At 46.6% G+C, this 6,075-nt stretch overlaps 1 protein-coding gene across 3 annotated transcripts in view; it reads right to left on the reverse strand.

Moving 5' to 3' along the window:
- The window catches only part of LOC8031429 (ceramide phosphoethanolamine synthase), a 125,872-nt gene extending 121,800 nt beyond the window's left edge, over positions 1 to 4,072 (reverse strand). Inside the window, exons 1-2 of one of the 3 annotated variants that reach the window (XM_040214151.3) lie at positions 3,980 to 4,072; positions 300 to 352 (exon numbers count right to left, since the gene is read on the reverse strand). The gene's annotated coding sequence lies outside the window, so the exon portion shown is untranslated. Of the gene's footprint in view, positions 1 to 299; positions 353 to 3,979 lie in introns of those variants that run through there. The other 2 variants (XM_029988612.4, XM_040214153.3) reach the window with 2 other exon arrangements.
- Positions 4,073 to 6,075: the final 2,003 nt, after the last annotated feature.

A 6,075-nucleotide genomic window follows, 5' to 3' on the forward strand; every position in this document is an offset into this window, starting at 1 on the left:
CACCGGTTTCGCTGTTCATTCAACGGCGAAGGTTTTTACTAAAAGGGTGATATGTTTCCGTCTTCCTGATTTAGAAGTTGTAGTTTGTGTCAGTTTGTTAAGTCGGACAATGGCAGCTCGTTCTTACAAAGAGTCGTCACGTGAAATGTTTCTCTTCCGCCTCGGGCACCATCTAATTCTATAGGAGGTATTCCCTGGACGCCATATTTGAGGTAACTGCTCACAGCGCATGCTCAGGAGGAGTTTCCCGTCAGCTCTCGGGCAATCACAAGAGAAGTAAGGAAAAACTCTCTTCTCACCAAGACTTTCCTTTGTATGTCCCCGGCCTCCCCCAGACGTCCCTATTCTCCATCTAGAAGATCATAGAAGATTAACTTTCACTCAAAATTCGTACAAAAGCAGCTTTCCCCTCTTTCTCTCTACACCGGTGGTTCGAAAGCAGGAGTGAGCTCAGCCATGACCGCCAGTAAATACAACCTATTCTCCCGAAAGCACTGTACTTGGCGATAACTTTCTTGGCAATGCAGTGGAGAGGAGGAGAGCCCGCGCACAGCTTTATTCAGCGCTCAAAATGGGAGGGGGAACGCGTGCCTGTACCCTCCACTGCATTGCCAAGAACATTTGTCGCCGAGTATAGTTGACCTATTCTCGGTCATTCCTTTCAAGGAGCATTTTTCCGAAACACCCGAAGAGTCCAAGCTTTTGTGCATTGTCACACAAAGGGCCCGGATAATTGCTAAGCACAAGCGTCGCCAGTTGAGGAATGGCGCGAGCTTCCTAAATTGTGTACTTTCCCAGCAAACGGGGGACGATATCTGCTTTAGGCTTATTCCCCAGAAAACTTCCCAAGCGAAGGCAGCGAGACATACCGCGAGCGGCACCTGCATGCTTTGCTCGAGGACGCACGAAACGTTCTGGGGCTTTGACAAGGCATTTGGAATTAACTATTTATTCCGGTTGTTTGTTGTTCACAATGGTCGAAACTTACGGTTTCACCTTGCTTGACGAAAGTACAAGGCTGGGGATCTGTTTGTCCTGTCCTCTCAGGTGATATGCCCGTCGCCTTGTAGCCCATGAGCCGTTCATCCCTAAGCTGACGCACTCTCAGCTTAGGGATGAACGGTGGAAGCTACGTGCCTGTTGGAGCAGTCACACGTCTATCGTTCGCCACGTAGCCACGCTCTCGTTCGTATACCCACGCACAGAGGAAGGGATGGTACACGTTATTAAAAGAAGGTGTTTGATTGGTTCTGGCTAGCTTTCAGCTCCCACAGCACTGTCAGCTTAGGGATGAACGAAGCGTAGTATCGTCGTGATGACGTGACGCCGTGAATATGTCGTGCCTGGAGTTCGTACGCCGTTGCCTTCCAGCGATGTCTACACGCAAGCTTTTCTTCTTCGCCTTTCCAGCCCTCCTTTGTGAGTCTGTCCAGCTCTTCGTACAAGGCTTTGCACTCAAGTGGCCGTCGATTATTTCCTCTGATACTCTTTCACAACATTTCCCCATGCAAAATAATTGTTCTATTTTTTCTTAAAACTTGCAAACGAATTTTTTTAATTTAGGACAAAAGTAATTTCAAAAGTAATGAGTAATTTTCTCAAAATTACTGCCTGAAAGTAATTCATTACATTACTAAATTACTAGCCTAGAGAAGTAATTCATTACATTACTCATTACTCCAAAAAGTAATTTAATTACTGTAATGTCATTACAGTAATGTCATTACTGCCATCTCTGGGGTTTACCATAGGTTTGTGTACTTTGGGTAGAAAATTCTGGGAAGAGGAGGCAGTGATGCAGATTTCCTAGCGGAAATGTTGTCGACCTCTTCAAGACAACTCCGCATACGCTTAAACAACAACAGTATAACAGTCACACGCTTTTCTTGCTCGCTACACCACAAAGTTCAGTTTCTTCTTCACAAAAATACGTAGCTTTCTGACCACTTAGCACATAAAATACATAAATGACTTGCGGTTATTTTATGTGGGTGAAAGGGAAAAAATAAAAGTGCGCGACCACTTCCAAAGCACGCCCCTTTTTTCTGAAAATAAAAATAAATATATATAACAACGCGAACGCGGAACCGGAAATGAGATTCTACCTTTCCGAGGTTGGAAAATAATTTCCTGCGAGCCATAGAATAAACGAGGAAACATCCAAAAACGAAACCACGGAAAAGAAAGACGTGCCTTTTCGGCCCGAGAGGGCACCCGTTTAGCGAACTAATTAATGAAGGTACGAAGGTTGGCAGCAACGGCCCGCCCCCGTGTACTTTAATTTAACATGTCCCCGAGTATTAATTAAACGGGCTGCGCTACAAAATCTAGCCATGGGGTCGTCCGAACGAGGGGTAAAAAGTGGAAGATAGGGATAAAAAGGAATCTAAACCTTATAAAACGCTCCACCTTTTTCTCTTAGCAGGAACCAGCTAGTTCGTGTAAACCAAAACTTATTCTCGTTTCATGATTTAGAAAAATGAATGTTAATTCAGAACATGAACAAGCTGTTTACGAACATGCCCGCGCTTGCCCGGGAAGTGAAGCGTCTCCACAAGCGCCGACAGTAGCGCCACCACAACGGCGTGACGTCAAAACAGCGTGAGACGTTTTGCGCATTACTCGTGCGCTGCGCGAAGTAGTTCTCGTACAATGCTTGGTCGTAGAAGGAAGAAGCGATGATTTTGGCGTTTGAGACGCGTACGCAATGATAAAATAACATAAAGCTAATCTACGGCGCACAATGCGCCTAAAATCCAAAGGAGGAAAAAAGAAATTAAAGTAACGACTTGCAAGGAGCCGGACCTTTCTTTGTTAAGGTTCTTGGAATGAATACGAGAATGACAAGGGAAGCACGTATCGCGGTAATGTGTGCGCAGGGATTAGGGATCCCAAGTTCAATCCCCAGTTCTGTCCGCTTTGATCTGGGGAGCACCGTATAACCGGCGTGCATGAGGTCGCGAATCACTACTGCGTGATGCTATGTTAAGCAATCCCAGGCTAGCAGGAGTACTTCACTGGATAAGTGTCTGATCTACAGCCGAGACACCAGACGTCCGTGGGGGGTGCTGATTAACTTCCTGCTGTCTTCATAACATACTACACGACGGTAGCGTAGCCAGTGGGTGGGGGAGCTTATGGGGCTTCAGCGTCTGTATACCTTCACCACTTTCCTTCGATAATGTCTCCTGGGAGCTGCAGGTCGGTCTACTAATTCGATAAATATCTCTCAATCAAGCCGCATAATTTTATTAATAATTAATAAGAAGACTGTGAGCGTGCAGGCGATAGTAATCCTGACGTTTAAAACCCGAGACTGTGATGAGGGGAAAAAATAGCAAACTCTGAAGCGGAAGAAGAAGGCACAGGAGAAGAAGTCTGAAACGAAGCTAAAACGTTTATTTTTTCTCACCACAGTCTCGTGTTTAAAACATCATGCTCAATAATTAGTCGAATTTATCAGCAGACATCTCCACACCATTTCTTTTTCTAATTTTTTTATATTGACCCACGAAGTAAAATAAACCCCAAACACGAATCAAAATTCCCCCACCAGCAAAAAAAAAAAAAAAGGTTTGGAAAAGTGGGGGAGAGAGAGAGAGAAAAAAAAAGAACACAATCGTCCTCTTTTGCCTCCACAAACCCGGGATGTGACAGGTAAATACCCCAGTTTACCAATGCATATCTTATATACATATTCATGCTCCACACGAATCCACCCAAGCATATTTCCCGCCCTGTCCCACTCAAAATAGCCACGCCGGAAGACAGCTCATCACACGACAAACGAATCAAGCGCTCCAAGCCTCGGAGCATACCGAAAGCGCAGCCAATCAAATCCTCGACTACTCCGCCTGTTCTCTGACCCGTGCGCGCGTATTTTCATTCTTATTTTTGTCTTTTCTTTTGCTCCCGGTGTTTAAACGCGAGGTTTGAACCCCGGGTATTCGATCTAGGGAACAGCGAAATGCGGACTCACTGGATCTTGCCAGCTTCTCGGCGTCCTGGCGGATCAGCGAAGTATGTTGATGATCCATAGGCGGGATCACATGTGGCTGGCTCTCATCCGCGAGTGGAGGCATTCGCGAATGAAAACTACGCTCGTCATTGGTCATGCGCGGGAATAGTTTGTTCGACGGCCGCCTTCTGCGCTGCCGTCGCGACCACCTCCTAGCACGGACCCTGCTTCCATACGCGGCGCGCTAGTGAGTGCCTCAGTACGGGAATCTACCGATAGGGGCGCGACATTGCGCCGCAATAAAAACAAACGATCACCGCAAATTTAATAAGGATGACAAAATTAACGTTTATATGTTGCGCCGAATGTGAAAATGAGCTCTACCGATTTTATTTTTAAATGTCGTTTCTACAACGCGGCGTCAGCTTCTTTTTGTTTGTCCACTTCAGCACGAAATTACCGGGAAATTCAAGCAAAGTAAGATTCTTTGGGTTTCTACACGAGGACAAGAAACCAGGAAAAGACCAGATAAAAAAAAAAAGCTGATGATGATAAGAAGATAAAAAAAAAAGCTGTGAATCGACACACGCATTCCGTACAGTACACTGCTATCACCCCAAAAACGGTGACGCGTCAAACAACAAAATGCGAAAGCCGCGCGCGCGCGCGCGTGCGTGTGTGTGCGTGTGTGTGTGTGTGTGTGTGGGGGGGGGGGGGGGGGGGGGGGGGTGTACTGCTTGTGCAAGCAGCGTCTGTGGGCAGGTCCGTAACTGCGGTAATCTAATAATGCTAACGATGACGTTGTGCGACGTCCGTCATGTGACGTCACGGTCATGAGACTTCACACACGCGTAGCATGTGCTCAGCTCATTCACAACACCTCTGGTGCTCCCGTCTTTGTCAGCATGATCACGTTAGCACCTTTTTTTTTTTCTTTTTTGTTTACACATGTAAGATTTATGCAGAAAAACAACATTGCAATGCTGAAACCGCTCTGTCGCCAAGTTTTCAGAAATTTTGATGAAACATGGATTGTTCTGTCCAATATTTGTGACCCATACCAGTTTTCCTTTCAAGCAATATCTAGCGTGCAACAGGACTAAATTCCTAGAAAATTCTATATTGGTAACCACCTGCAACAATATAACAACCTAAATGAAGAGATAACCATGGCCCCAATTCATCTTGTTTCACCACTCAGCCATTCCACACTAACCAAAAGTTGATGCAACCACGTGTAGCGAGGCCAGTCCTGCATAAGCAGCAGCCCCTCTTCCCCCCGAGGACACGTTACCTTCTCCAGTTTCTTCACTTCCAGTGGACTCCGGGAGCACCAGCGATTGGGGGTTCATATCACATGAGCGAATGACGTTTTAGCGAACAGCGACATTTGAGCGAATAACGGGGGCGCGCGTCAACCCATTCGCCGCGCTTCGCTTACGCCGCTTTGCGGCGACAGTCTGCGGCGGCTCATTACAAAAATGTGAACCCATTTGGCCCACCCGAAAACGACGCTTCGCGGCGACCGACTATTCGCTAAAGTGTCATTCAATGAAACGTGGGGGTTTGCTAAAACGTCATTCAATCAAGTGAATGCCTCCCAGCGATTGGTTACCTCCATAGTCGTGGCAAGAATGGTGCAGTGAAGTACTTCATCGGTTGTTTCCTCCTCTCCAGATTTGCTCCATTAAAACGGAAAGAGTGGAGGGCTTTGCAAGAGGAGCTTGCCCTGCCTTTCTTAACCTGCAAGAGGTTATACAGCATGCAAGTTCGTCTGCCCATTGTGCACTTCGTGCGTCTGTTTACCCCCGAAATGAGACCATGCTCTTTTCCCCTCCGACCTCCACCGACAGCATGTGCTTGGCTGCCTCGTCATCTCGCATTCCCTGCGCATTCTCCATGCTGTCCTTTGATTGGCATGCACCTCTTTGCATTCCGGTGTACCAAAGACGCATTTCAGAACACTTGCTCGCCCTATAACCATAAAGAAATGATTAAACCGTCGCCCCCACAAACAAAGCACGCCCATTCGCCCATTCTTTGAATCGGATGGCAGCTGAAACCACTCAGCCAAGAGTATTCAATGTACTATATGCTAGAAATTATCTACAACAGAG

Source organism: Ixodes scapularis, unplaced genomic scaffold (assembly GCF_016920785.2).
Source record: "Ixodes scapularis isolate PalLabHiFi unplaced genomic scaffold, ASM1692078v2 PGA_scaffold12__126_contigs__length_90152505, whole genome shotgun sequence".
Lineage (NCBI taxonomy): Eukaryota > Metazoa > Arthropoda > Arachnida > Ixodida > Ixodidae > Ixodes > Ixodes scapularis.